The sequence below is a fragment of the Equus przewalskii genome, chromosome 13, assembly GCF_037783145.1.
Source record: "Equus przewalskii isolate Varuska chromosome 13, EquPr2, whole genome shotgun sequence".
In the NCBI taxonomy this organism is placed as follows: Eukaryota; Metazoa; Chordata; class Mammalia; order Perissodactyla; family Equidae; genus Equus; species Equus przewalskii.
Genome location: NC_091843.1, coordinates 26,605,974 through 26,620,338, shown reverse-complemented (window position 1 = coordinate 26,620,338; position 14,365 = coordinate 26,605,974). Strand labels below are relative to the sequence as shown.

The 14,365-nt window shown below is 55.3% G+C and overlaps 1 protein-coding gene across 24 annotated transcripts in view; it reads left to right on the top strand.

Moving 5' to 3' along the window:
• The window catches only part of NDST1 (N-deacetylase and N-sulfotransferase 1), an 80,645-nt gene that overhangs the window by 33,908 nt on the left and 32,372 nt on the right, over window positions 1-14,365 (top strand). For 8 of the 24 annotated variants that reach the window (XM_070570472.1, XM_070570477.1, XM_070570470.1 and 5 more), the window contains exon 2: window positions 9,682-9,764. The exons of 8 other annotated variants lie outside the window; for them this stretch is intronic. The gene's annotated coding sequence lies outside the window, so the exon portion shown is untranslated. Of the gene's footprint in view, window positions 1-9,681; window positions 9,770-14,365 lie in introns of all 24 variants that reach the window. 8 more of the 24 variants (XM_070570452.1, XM_070570460.1, XM_070570461.1 and 5 more) reach the window with 1 other exon arrangement.

Genomic DNA, 14,365 nt, shown 5'->3' with positions numbered 1-14,365 from the left:
CTGCCCAACAGCTGGGAGCTGTGAGTCACACCAAGTGGGTGCAGAGGCGAAGGCTATTGTGTGTTGTGATTCATTCTGTTCTCCTAGCCCTGAGGGATGACTAGACCCTGAGCTCTCATTCGTGCCCACGCCTGTGGACTTGAGTGGCTATGCATTAGGGCTCTGAGTTTACAGATGTGAAGGGGCCCAAAGGGCTTGGGGGAGTCCCCTCCCTCTGCCACCCCCTATCTCTTGAGTATCCTGTGATCTTGACCCATCCATTCTCACCAATGCAGGGGTCTGTGAACCCCTGAAATCATGTGCAACCTTTTGTAGGAGTTTCTGTGCATTCTTTTTCTGCAGAGAAACTCTGTAGGTTTCATCGAGTTGTCAGAGGACTCGGTGTCCTGCAAAGTGCTGACAGGAGGGCAGGGGGCCGCTCGCATGCACTGCAGGCTGAGAGAAGGTTGCTGAAGAGGCAGTGTGCTTCTAGTAGAAGGTAGCCTGGGGGCAGTGCAGTATCATGGTTCAGCGTGTGGTCTTGGCAGGGAGTGGGGGGGCCCTGTTGGATTCTAAGCCAGCTTCCCCACTTAGGAGCTGCGTGACCTTGGGTGAGTTACTGTGTCTGTACTTCAGTTTCCCTCTCTGTAAAGTGGGAATAAGAATAGTTGCCTCATGGTGTTACAGACTTTTAAATAAGGTGATGCCTGTAAAGGACTTATCCCAGTGCCTGGTACAAAGTGATCCCTTGGTAAAAGTTTGCTATTAGTTCCGGCTCTGCTACTGAGTTGCTGTGTGGTCCCATTAAGTGCCTTATCTTGGGGTCTCCACCTCCAGCTCTGCACTCTGTTGGGCTTTCCAGGAGCTGCAGGGCGAGGCCGAAGAGCAGGGGTGTGCAGGCGAGGGGGAGGTACCCCTCTGCCTCCCAGGACTCCCTAGCCTAGGCCCTCCCTGGTGCTTAAACGTGGCTTTGTCCTGAGGCAGGGTTATGTAACCAGCCGGGCCTGGCCAGGCAGGACACGATCCTCAACCTCATTTTGTCCTCCATTGTCTCTTCCTCTCCCTTCCCCCATGGAGCTGTTGCACTAGCCGACCTGTTCCTCAAGCTCCAAGAATGAAATCGAACCCACACTATTCTGCCACCAATTGATTTAGTCCAGAGGTTTGCCGGGCAGGCGGCCCCTCCTTCTGCCACCTGGGGATGCACAGAGCTGATGCCTCTGTGCCTGGGGAGGGAGAGAGGGACTCCTTTTATCCGGGAAAGGTAGGCTGTAGGCTGGGGGGGCTCTTGTCCCACGGCCCCTGTGGTTCCAGCAGGTGTGCCCACCCTCTGCCATGACTCCCTCCCCAGGAGTGCCCTCCCCATCCTTGCAGACCAGCGCCAATGCCTCCTCTCCCAAGAAGCCTTCCCTGGTACCTCAGCTGCAGGGAAGTCTCCTCTACTGAGTTCCACATTGTATTCTCTGTCCCTTTTAAGAAAACAGAGGCCACAAACTGGCAGGCCACATCCGCCCCACGGGCAGATTTTACTCGGCCCATGCCAAATATTGAGCTAACAGGAGATTTGCCAACAGGAGATTTCATATAAAAATCCCAACTTCTGGCTTTACTTCAAAAATAGGAAGATCAGAAAACCTCAAGCCTGCATTCTCCAGTGGCAGCTACTAGAGATGAGGCACGTACGCTCCACTTTGCCCCATCCCAACCTGGCCCCTTTGCACACTTACATCACCTTTCCAGGCCCCTAGGCATCTGCATTGACAGCCCTGTCCTGAAGGCATGGCCTGTTTTCTCTCCTGCCTTCTGGTGTGGGGCGTCTTCTGTCTGCCTCATGGGCTCTTTGAGGCGGGTAGAAATTGGGGGGCTGACTCCTTCTGCATCCTATTGTGCTGACTGTAGCGCTGAGCATTGTGCTGAGGCTCAGGGCTGTGTACACAGAAGGAGCATAACGAGTGCTTCCGTGATGAATGAAGGCATGGCAGTGGTGCTCTTGACCAGCTGTGAAGTTTCCATTTAATAGAGGCTGCTGGATCAGTCTGCCCTGTGGCCCTCGAATCCTCCTCCCAGATAAGCCGTGGCTGCTTAGCCACTGACCCAGGCAACTTCTTAAGCTGCAGATAAACAGTCACTGAAAGTGTGGTCCCCATGCTGCCATATAACCAAGGAGAGAAGCCTTTTGCCTGCAGCTGTCCCCGCCTCTCACTCTTCCAGGGGTTTGGAGGACTTTAGGGGGGAAGGGAGGCTGGGAGTGGCAGCCTTCAGAGGGCATCCTGTCCAGCCCTGTGTGTCCTGTGGGGACAGAGGGACGGGGGGATCAGTTCAGATGTTTACTGGACTGGGCTTCCCCTCCCTCAGGCCTTTCTCTGCTTTATTCTCCTCTTAGAGTATGGGCTTTATCCATCAGCTCCTTTGCCCGGCTGTCTGTCCGTCCAAGATTTATTTCACTCTTTTAATTGAAATCCTAACCATCCCTCGAGGCCAGCTAAGATGCCTCCTCCTGGAAGAGGTCTTACCTGAGAGGTCACAGTTGTTCTGGGCGCAAGAAAGACCTAGGAAGCTTGTAAAAAATGCATGCAGATTTCTGTCTCCCATCCTCGATTCCTTCAGTCTAGGGTACAGCCTCTCCCTTCCTAGAAGATTCAGATATGGGGGTCTGTATACATGCTTTGAGGATCCTGTCTTAGCTCATGGAGCCTAGGGCTGGTAGGGAGGACCCCTGGGTGGCAGTTGTGCTGTGTGACATCAACATGCGTCTTCCCCTCTCTGGGCTTCTCTTTTGCCCTATGTGCACTAACACGCTGAGCTCTTCCTAGTGGTTGTGGCTGAAAGTGCCTTGTGAGCCATTCTTGGAGAGGATGACGGGGATCACAGCAAGTGTTAGGGTCTGGGTGGAGTGAGGGGCCCCTTGGCCAGGCCCAGAGGGGTTTCACATTCTTCAGGTAACAGCTCAGGAGAGCAGTGCCCTGATGTCAGAGGAGGAGATAAGCTGGAATCCTCGGTCAAAGTGGGCAGAGGCTGTGTCCCTGGTGTCAGGCCCCATAGGGAGGTCCTGAGCCCAGGGAGGTTGGAGGACTGGTCTGGGCAGCCCAGCAACCTGCATAGGCTGAGGGGTGCCCTTTTGTGTGGTCCTGTGGCAGGCAGGCTGAGGCTTCAAGTGCAGGCCTGGACAAGCCATTTACAGATGGGTAACCTGAGGTATAGAGAGGGAGGGACTCTCCCAATGTCACACATGAGTGTGTGGAAAGCTGGGCTTGGACCCTACGTCTTCTCACTCCCAGGCAAGGCCACACTCCTCTGTCGCGACCTTCCTTTGCAGGGTCAGTGCCAGATCACCCAGCTGGGACAATCATCTGATTGTCTGTGAGGACCTTGGGCCTGGAAAAGTGAAGCCATCATCGTCACAGCTACCCTGGAGGCATGAAACCGGTTGGGTGTGCAAATTACCCCTCAAACATCTTCCGTCCCATTTTTTTGTTTTTCCTTTAACTGTCTCTGATGGGCCAGTTGCTTCTGTGCCCATTTCCGCCTGGCACTGGGCTTCATGCTCTTTCTTCTGAGAACAGAGCTTCCTTCTGATGGTCGTCCTGCTGACAACAGGAGAAGGGCAGGCGTGCGCTGGGCCTCCCTCCTCCGCCTCCTCTTGCTGGGCGCATGGGGCAGCCTTTGTCGGATGCTGGATCCCGGCAGCACTAGTGGGCTAGGAGGGCGGGCAGCAGCAGCCCCGTCCATGATCCTGCTGGCGGCTAGAGCCGCCCCATGGGCCCAGCTGTCAGACCCAGAAGTTCTCCCTCAGTGGCCAGAAGGTGGACAGAGGCATTAGACAGGGACCATTGTTAAGTCCTATCCTGGTCCAGCAGTCAGTTGTCCTGGGAGAGGAAGGGGATTTGGCTGGGAACTGTTCATGCGACGACCCTGAGGGTTTCAGCTGGCACAGGTGGGGTGTCATCTCAGCCTCCAGGTCCTGGTCTCCTAGTGGGTGCAGAAACCAAAAGGTGTGTTCAGATGAGCGAGGCTGTAGTCTCTCATGCAACAGATTTTTATTGAGCATCTACTCTGTTCCAGGCACTTTTCTAGGCACTGGGATGCAGTGAACGAAACAGACTCAGTCCCTGTATAGACTTGGGGCTGGCGTTCGACTGGTGGGGTAGAATCAACAACCCAACAAATACAACTATATGTCAGGTGGGGAGAAGTGCCTGGAAGAAAAATAAAGCTGGGTTGGGGGTAGACACTGTGACTCGATGGAGGGCTCCTCTGTGTCGGGTGGTTGGATGGTCGTGGAATCTCTCTGGTAAGGGGGCAGCAGACTCCAGGCAAGGGAGCCACTGGGTATCTGGGGAAGAGCGTTCCTGGCAGAGGGAACAGCAGTGCAAGGCTTTGAGGCCAGAGGGTGCGGGTGCTGGGGGCGCAGCAGGGAGGCTGGAGTGGCTGGGCAGAAAGAATACGAGCGGCCCTGTTAGGAGATGGAGCCAGGGGAGAGTGGAGGGTAGAAGGTGTAGGGCCTCCTGGCCCACAGAGACAACTCTGCTGCTTAGTCTGAGTAAAGGGGAAGCTGCTGAGGGGCTGGGCTGAGGACTGACTTGTTTCAACATACATTTGAGAGGGATAGTGTGGGCTGCCACGCAGAGACGAGATGAGGGTGGACGCAGGACTCCCAGCCCTGAGGCTCTGCAGTCATGTGGATGAGGGCGTGCTCAGAGTGGAGACAGTGGGGGAGGCAGCCAGGGGTCAGATTCTGGATTGATTTTGCAGAATGAGCTGATGGGTTAGATGTGGGGTGGGAGAGGAAGAGGTGTTGACGGCAAGGTTTCTGGCCTGAGAGACTGCAAGGACAGTATTGCCATTTCCTGAGACTGGGATGGCTGCAGGACAAGCAGGTTTGGGGAGAGAAATGGAGATTTTAGGTCAGATGTGTTAGATTGGAGCCTACCCTGGGGGTGGAGAGGGGTGGGACACCTGCATAGAGATTGGTCCTGGGCCCTGCATGTTCCAGTTGTTGAAGGAGCGATTCCTGCAGGAGGGTGAGGGGTCCCTGTAGGACCCTCCCAGCCTTGAGAATCTGTTCTGTGAGAACAGATGTTTCCTGGGCCCTTCATGTTCGTTTTTCTCTTTGCAAACCTCTTCCTGCTTTGCCCTTCCTTCTACACAGAGGAAGAAGGGAGATTCCGAGAATTCATTGTCAAGGTTTTGGCATGCCTCTTGGGTGGGAGTTCCTTCTGGGGAGGGGCCAGGGGTGCCCTGGAAGGGGAGACCCGAGGCCTCAGGCCTTGCCCTGGCTCTGCTACCAGCACAGAGAGTGTTCTCTCTGTGCCTTCGTTTTCCCTCCTGTACATGGAAGTGCTGAGCTGGCCCCAGGGCTCTGAGGCGGGCAGGGAACGCTTGAGGAGGCCGCAAAGCACAGTGGTTCAGAACCCAGGCCTGGAGTCCAGGCACGGATGTGAATCCTTGCTCTGCTGCCTGGCTGTGAGACTCCAGGCCAGTGACATAACCTCTTGGAGCCTCAATTTTCTCATCTGGAAAATGGGCCAGCCATAGTACCTGCCACACAGGGATACTGTGAGAGTTAAATGAAGAAATGCACATAAGACACTTAGCAAAGGCCCTGGCACATACCATACCCAGTTCACAGAGGCTGTTAGTTAGTACCAGTGACCTGTGTAGTCCATCAAGTTAAGCGGTTTTGCCTGGTGGGTGGTGGGAGCCATGGGAGGTTATTGAGCAGGAGCACGTCATGCATGTACTTTGAGGGGGCAGCTGTAAGTGTAGAGACTGAGGCTGAGTCTTCTTGGCAAGCCCCTGAGCCTGTTCCACCTGCCGGAGTGAGAACTGAGGGCTGATGGACTCTCCCTTGCTTCCCCAACTGAGGTCTTCACTGACTTGGCATGGGCAGCCTCCGTCTTGCATAGGTCCCTCGGGGATGGGTGCTCATTTTCCCTAAGGTCTCCCATAGGATCCCTTTTCTGTACATCCCCGTGGCTGACCTCAGGGAATGTGAGTGAGGGGCTTTGAGGGGTGGGTGACGTTGAGGGGACTTGAGCTGATGCATGTCGGGCTTTGGACACGGCTGGCAGGGGCAGGGCAGGCCTTGAGTGGCATTCCATTGAGCGCCTGGATGTGACCTCGGTGCCTGGTCTGGATCCAGGCTGGGGGTGGTTGCTCCAATGGAGCTATGGAGAGGTCGACAATGGGCGGAATGTGGCCCCCTCAGGACCCACACTTCAGTGGTGCCCAGGCATGCCGTCTGACCCTGTGCTTTTGTAGGCCTGTTTCCCAGCAGTTGAGCCATGCCAGGACAGCCAAGGACATTTCAGAGTCCCCCAGGGCTTGCAGCCAGGCTGTCACCAGGCATTGCTTGTTTTCCCAGGGTCCAAGGGTTTTTAGGGATGTGGGGGCTCTGGAGATATTCCAGGGACTTTTCTTAACAGCTGAGTAAATGGAGATCCAGAGAGAGCAAGGCACTTGACCAAGGTCTCACAAGGCCACCTCCCTCCTATCTGTCACCTCCCTCTGTTTCCATGTCCCTTGCTCAGACTCCTGGCCTCCTGCCCGGATGTTTGTAACAGCCTCCGTCTTGTGGGCTCTCCAAGAGCTTTGTTTGTCCTCCTATTATCATAATCTTGCCGTAACCTGCCAGGCGCACACGCTGTTTGAGGACATCTGGTCTCCTGTCCCCTCCAGTCTCAGTGGAGGTTCTGGGCTCAGGCCCCAGAGCCAGACCGACCTCAGTTTGAATCCTACCCTGCCCCTTCCTAGCACGGCGACCCAGGGCAAGATACCCCACATTTCTGAACCTCAGTGTCTCCGGAGAGTCTGTCAAAGACAGTAGCAATACTTAATTTACGAGGATGTCATGGTGGTTAAATGACATAATGTGTGAAGTGCTGGGTTTAATACCTACACAGAGGGAGCTCTCAAAAATGGTCATTGTTATAAGGGCCCATCAATGCTGGTTGAACTGAAAGTCGAGAGCATGGAGGCGAGACAACACCCTGCACTGGGAGGCAGAAGACGGGCTCCAAGTTACGCTCAAACTCTGCCTCATTGTGGGATTTTTAGGAAGTCACTCCTCTGCTGGGAACCCCACTTTCCTCATTTGAGAAAGGGGGAAGAAATCCCTGCTATGTTCTTCTAAGGTTGTCATGTGTCACCAAAGCACTGTCTGTGAAAAAGCTTTGTGTCTGTGTAATGATTTAAAAATGGCACAGCAGTGGCTGTGGCGTACAGATGGTGATGAGGACATTGTAGCCACAGTGGTGCACAACTGGCTTGGCTGGAGACTGGTCAGTCTGCAAATACTCAGCGCCCACGCGGGCTTCCCATCCCTGCCTGCCCCCGGTCTCCACCAGCCTGCCTTTCATCTTAGCCTAAGCATTGCACACTCGAAGATGTGGGAGGTGCAAAGACCCGATGGCATCCTCCAGGCCCTAGTGGGTTTTGGGTTATCTGGCTGATGCCATGGAATGTAGGAATTAAAGCCAGACACTGGTTTGAATCTCAGCTAAGCACTTCCCAACTGAGAGTGTGAGCAAGTTGCTTAACTTCCGTGAGCCTCAGTTTCCACATTTGTAAGACGAGGCCATGCTGAAGTGGAGCCAGCATTTAGTAAAGGACCCAGCACACTGGTATGTAGGGTGGTTGTATAATGTGTTTTCTGCCTGGAGATGGTGAGTGATGGGTTAATTGATGGTGGAGAGTGGGGCCATTGTGCTCATTTCTGGGATGAGCTGTGGAGGTCAGTTATGCTCCCTACAGAATCGTCCAGCTTAGAGTTAGGAGAAGTTAGGGGGAGTCGTTTGGTGCGATTCCATTTTGCAGGTGACCAAGGCAAGGCCCAGGAAGCAGTGGGGGTTTGCCTGAGGTCACTGGCAGGTTAGTGCGAGGCTGGGACCATGGTGAGGCGAGTGAGGCACCTAGAGGCAAATTCTAAGCAACGTTCACACTCAGGTGCTGCTGTGAGGTGACACTCACTCTCATCATCATGCAGGTGCACAGGGACACCTGCGAGTGAGTGCCTCCTTAACAATTGTGTCTGCTGCCTCGCTTGCCTCATTCTGGCCTGGTCTAGGACTAGAACTCTGGTTTCCTGACCTCGTGAACTGTTCCCTGAGTCCTGAGGGTGCAGGGATACCTGCAAGGCACCTTCTAGAATCTCATCGAGGCCCCTGGGCCCCTTTAAAATCAGCCTATGATAAGTAGGTCCTCTGGCACTTTTTGCTGTGTGTCTGCGCCATCTGTATTCCAGAGAAAGCAAGGCCCTCTCACCCCCACCTCCCACCCCCTGCCCCCTTCACCACCAGCTGCGTCTCCGTGGAAGTGTGTGGAGCCCCGCGCACCAAGGTGGATTGGCGGCAGGCTCCTGTTGTGGTGACAAGCCCCAGCGAGTCTGGAGGGACGATGCTGCTTTCGTGTGGGCCCTGGGTGAAGCCTCCCTGGTCTCAGCAGGCCCCGTGTTGTGCCCCCAGGCCTCTGGGAGATTAGGGGGTTTCTGCGGCTCCAAGGGCCTCAGAGCTTTTCCCTTTCTCTTTGTTGCCCCAGAGCACCTGGTTTCCCTCTGCTCTGGCCACAGGGCCCGGAACCTTTTCAGTGTCCCCAAGGCTTTCATGTTTTCAGGGCAGCCTGGTCTTGGGGCGTCTTTCTGGTGTGTCCCCATCACCACCGCCAGGCCTGCTGGCTAGGCCTCAGGTGGCCAAGGCTGCTAATCCCTGCGGGGGTTCCTGGGATTTACCCAGTGCCTCTGGGATCCTAGGCCACCCTCGTGGTGTGGCATGAGGGGGCCTTGGGCAGTCGGCCCAGTCTCCATCCCTAAGCTCCACGTGTACAAACGCACCATCTTTTTTCCTGCTGCTGCTCTTGGGGGCCTGAAATTCTGACGTTGGCACGTTGCCCTGTGCTCTCCTTGGTGTCCTCTAAAAAGGCAAATACGCTTGCAGGTGGATCCCGTTACGTGTTTGCTACTGAAGAGCAAACCCAGGCTAGCCTCGCCCCTTTCCAGCTGCCTGTGTGACCATGGCCGAGTTGCTTCTTGTCTCTGGGCTTCGTAAGGCCCATTTCAGCTCTAGGACCTCAACACTCTGGCACAGTTTCTACACCATCCATACTGGCCGTCACCCTTCCTCCTCCTCTGCAGGGTGGGGCAATGGGAAGAGCCTGGCAGGTGAGCTGGGCTGGGGGCAGGGGCCAACAGCTAGCAGTGCAGATGCTTTGACCACCAGATGGCTCCAATAGGGATATTGGTCCTTCTTCCTCTTCTCAGGGCAGGTGGGGAAACTGAGGCCTGGAGCAGGGAGGGGCCTTGCCTAAGATCACAGAGGAAGTCAGACAGAGCTGCAGCCAGAGCCCGGTTATCCTCGGTGCCAGTGAAGGCTCCTTCCACCCCTGGCTGCCACCTTTCTTGAGAGAGACCAGAGGGCCCATCGGCATGAGGGTCAGGGACATACTTTCTCCTCTTCTGTGAAAGGCACCTCCACGCGGGGTCCCTGCCTGCTGTGGGGTCTCTGGGTGTGGGGCAGAATCAGGCAGGACACCTCTTCCTGAGGTCCAGGAGGTAGGGGCTGGTGGCCTCTGACAAGGGACATGGCGGGGAGCTGGAGGCTTCCAGGAATGTGGTTGGTGGCTCAGAGTGCCCTAGGGCCACCCTCCTCCCTCCCTCCCCGGGGAGGGGACCGCCGACAGTAATGCCATTTGTCCTGGCTCTCGGATTAGGTGCGGCCCTGTTAAGTGAGGAGTGTGGAGCCATTGAGAGGACGCAGCGAAGTGAAGCGGAGCTGAGTGGCTGCTGCCTGGAGGTCTGGTGGGTCTTGTCATTCTTTCCCTGGCCTCCCTATACCCTCTGACCGTGGGCTCCTAGTCCCCTCTCTCCTGTCCAGTCCTCCTAGGTCTATCTGGATGTGCGTGTATGTGCAGCGTGTGTGTTCATACCTACACAGGAGGGGCCTGGGGTGCAGGGGTTGGGGCAGGCTGGTCCTCGAGCCTGGTGTGGGTTCTGTTTCCAGTCAGGACCAGAAGCAGTTGCCTCAAGGGTCCCAGTGCCTGGAGCCCCAGGGAGATGGCCCAGGGCTGACCTGCCAGATTCCTGTTGGAGGAGAAGGCAGCGGCTTAGGGCTGGGAAGGAAGCCTTTTCAGTGTCACACATAGCTTCTCATGTGGCTTCTCCTGACAGCTCGGCAAGTCCGCAGATCCACCTGAAGCCAACAGGTCCAAGAGTTAAAGATTTACTGTAGGGCCAGGGCAGGAGCTAGAATGGTGAGGTCCCAGGGCACTCGGATGTTGTATTCGTGGCTTCAGTCCTCTCTAGACTCCGAGAGCCTTGGCTCGTCAAAGCCAGAGGGGCCCCTAGAGAGTTTCCATGTTCTTAACTTGGCTTTTGGTGGGCCAGTCACAACTACCCTGAATTTGTATGGAATGTGGCATCTGTCTTGGGAGAGTCCACTGACAGCCTTCATTAGATTCTCAAAGGATTCTGTAACCCCAGGAGGTCACAGACTTCTGATTTAGTCCACATCCTTCATTGTGCAGTTGAGGAAACAGGCTCAGAGAAGGGAAGGGTCTTGCCAAGAGGCACACAGGGAGCGAGTGGAGGTGCTGGATGCTGACATGTCCTCTAGGCCCACATGGGTTTTGGCTTTTGCATCCACGAGATGGAGGTCCCCCCAACTAAGACTGCTTCTCAGAATCTCTCAAGGGGCATCTGGCAACCTTGTTGGGGGCATGTGGGAGGGTGGGGGCTGACGGCATTTCCCGGCTTCTCTGCAGGAGCAGCAGACAGGGGAGAAGTTCAGGGCATGATAAACTTGGTTCTACTTCATTGGGAATAAGTGACAAATAAATGAGGTCATGATTGGGAAGTGCTTGGTATAATACCTGGCATGGCAGACCCGTGGGGCGTGCAGGTCACCATTGTCCTCGTTGGCTGGGATCTCGTGCTTCTGAGCCTCACTCCGACCTCTGTCTCCTCTTCCTTGGCATGAGGCCTCTGCTTAGGGCATGGAGGCAGTCCCCCTTTCTCATGTGGGATCCCTGCCTGTCTGGGCTGACAGAGGCTCCTGGCGCAGGGGAAGGTGAGGACCCTCCAGCTGAGGCCCTGCTTCTCTGGGATGCATGGTGCCCTTCTCTGCCAGTGAAGGCTTTCCTATTGCTGGAGAAGCTGGGTCAGCCTGCGTTTAGGCAGCTGAGGCTGAGCACCTGCAGGAAGCCTCTCTCTGGGTGCCCACTGGGCCTCAGACCTCACTCAAGAATGGTGTGGAATGCTGGGCAGCAGGACTGTGTAGGGGCTCTGAGGTGGGCTGGTGTGGGGTCATCTTAGCACTACCACTGCCCAGCTAGGTGACGTTGAGTCAGCTGCTTACCCTCTCTGAGCCTAGCTTTCCATGTCTGTAAAGTGCACATGTCAGTGACACTACCACCAGGGTGTGAGGATTGGGTGTGATTAATCAGGGAAAACTGTCAGCATGGCCCCAGTGTAGGGCTGGTGAGTTACCAGGAGCTCAGTCGGTGCTGGCTGTTGTCAGCAAGGGAGGTTATGATAATTTGCAAGGAAATATCATTCCATTCCTTTCGAGTGCCTATGATCTGAGCCTAGGGAAAATAGTTAGGGATGATCGACTGTCGTAGATGGATTTGGGAGCTGAGCGGAGAAAGAGCCCTATTTGGGAAGCTTCATGGGCTAGTGAATAGCATGCCTTGTGACGGGCCTGCCCACCTTGGTCTGCATTAGGAGCTGCAGTGGGACGGGAGGGCAGCTGGTCCTGACCTGTCTTGCTCCCCCCTCCCACCCTCCCCACAGCTGTCTTGTTTGTTTTCTCAGTAAGCCCTTTCTTCAGAGCTGGTGCAAAGGTAAACTCTCATCTCAGGTCCAGTCGGAAGAAAACAGGTTCTCACCAAGTGGGGTCTGAGTTCCTGAGATTTTCTGTGAGGCAGTCCCTGCCGGGGAACCCAGAACAAACCCCGGGTTGAGAACCTGGGAGCCGACCAGTGCTTTATGCTTTGTTCGCTTGTTTATTGATGGAAGATTTGTGGGTCTGCTTCCAAGAAGGATCATTAGAGACTGCTTTTGATGTTAAAACACACATCAAATGGATGAAAACAAAAGCAGAAAACACCATCCAGAGGGAGCAGAGAATGGGAGGTCCAGGGCACTCATGTGTGTCCGCTGTCCTTGGGGAACACAGAGGGCCCTGGTGCTAAAGGATGAGCCTGGGCTCCGGAGCAGGGTGGCTCCGTGTTCAGATTCCCAGTCACCCTTAGTTCTGTGGGCTGGGGCAAGTCATGGGCCCCTCCCGGCCTTAGTTTCCTCATCTGTAAAATGAGGGAAATGTAGGTCATGGTGCTGCTGTAAGGGTTAAATAATAACTTGTAGTACAGGCATATTGTGTCTAATAAATGGAAATTCATATTATTAATGCATTTAGCTTGGAGATTTCTCATAGCAGATTCACAAAGGGGAAGGTGGTTGGGAAGGGCACATCTTGAGCACCTACCATGGGCAGGCGACCGCTTCTGCCTTGGAAAGCTTTCGGTGCAGTTGGGGGACCAGTGTTCTAATTGCAAGAATAGCTGACATCTGGCAGCATGAATCTGGCATTGCATGGTGGGATGCAGAGCAGGAGAGCTCATCTAGGACTTTTGAAATCCACAGCCGACGAAGAAGTCAACTCTGGGCTGACGCTGGCCTTGGAGAAGGATGGCAGGGTTTTAATGGATAAGAAAATGGGCCACGGTAGGTGGGGGTGGGGCAGCCCTAGTTGATGCAACCCCACAGGTCCTTTTCTCTCTCTGGGCCTCAGCGTCCCCATGTGCTCACTGCAGGGCAGACCGCACACTCTGCAACCTGAGACTCTGAGCTAGACTGCCGATGGTCCCTTGGTGGCAGCCCTGGACTCTGGGGTGACTGATGGGCAGCAACTTGGCCCCCAGCCAGGCAGCACTGCGGGGCTGTGGGGGATGGGGTGTGCAGCAGCTTGCAGCAGAGGAAGGGATTTACTTCTGGTCTTGGTATCCCCAGGGTGTAATTGTGCAGGAGAAACTCCCGCACAGCTGGGAAGCAAATGTGGAGGATTTTCTTTGCTGCGCTGTACATAGTGGGTGGGGCAGGCTGGGGCAGGGTGGCTGGTGGAGCTGGGCGGCTGTGGGGTGTGGCTGGGTAGTGGGTGGTGGTGTGACTGTGCCGGGGGTGTGGCAGTCTGGGAGGGGCTGGGTTAGCTGTGGGGAGTGGCCCTGGGATTGCATGTGGGGCTGCCAGTGCCTGGGCCTGTAGCCGCCCATCCTCCCTGAGCTCGGATACCCGTACACCCACTTCTGAGCCTGCTTGCAGGGCTCTTCCTGCACCTCTCCTCAGCTCCCGCCCCATGCTGTGCCTGTGGCCCAGGTGCCAGTGATGACACCATTTGAACGTGTCAGCGCCATGTGAATTTGCTTGTGCATTTGTGTGCATGTGAGTGTGGGGGATGTTGGGGGCACTGTCAGGAATGACCCAGGCAGGGCTGGGTGAGCATGCGGGGCTGTGGGGACCTTCCTCCATTCACCCTGTAGTGGCATCACACCAGAGACACAAAACCTTGGAGCCCAAAGGCCTGCATCTTCAGTGCCCAGTGCCATGCTTGGGAGCTCCTAGTGCTCACTGAGCACAGGATGCAGGAACGGGGAATGGGTCTCTGCTTGTTCCCAACTCCCAGTGTGCCCCCAAACCTGACCTCCCTTCCTCTCTTTTTGAATGCACTGTTAACTTGATATGTGACCTTGGGCCAGTTCCTTCCTGAGTCTCAGTTTCCAAATCTGTTGAATGGATAATAATTTTATTAGCTTCTATCAGCGTGTGCCAGGCGCTTAGCTGTTTTACACACATCATCTCTCTCAGTCTTAGCAGCAGCCCCACGAGATAGGTAAGTAGTGTAAACCCTCCTTTATACTTGAGGAAACTCAGAGAGATTTGCCCAAAGGTCACAAGGCTAGTGGAGACTGAAGGCAAGAGTCAAACCCAGGCAGGCTGGCTCCAGTCTAAACCCGTAAGTGTGATGTTAGCCACCACTGTCCTGCTGCCTCTCAGCTTGTTGGGGCGCAGCAGCGTGATGCGTACAGCCCTTCACAGGAGGCTTGCTGCATGCAGTAGGCACCAAGTACATGCAAGCTGAGTCATTAGGTGCGTTTCACCACGAAAAGCACAGGAAGCCTAGTTTCAGGGAGCTCTCGGTCTCACTCCTGGAGCCCACCTGTCCATCCAGGGCAGGGCTGGACTCCTCCCCAGTCCTCATTGCTACACAGCCTTTGTACCTCTGCCTCCTTCCCTCTGGGTCCTAGAGAGGATTGTGGGGAAGCCAGAGAATTTTGGAGGGGAGGGTGGGGTAGGGAGTGACTTTCAACTCCAGAGCAGTGGCCACAGTTACCGTGGCAT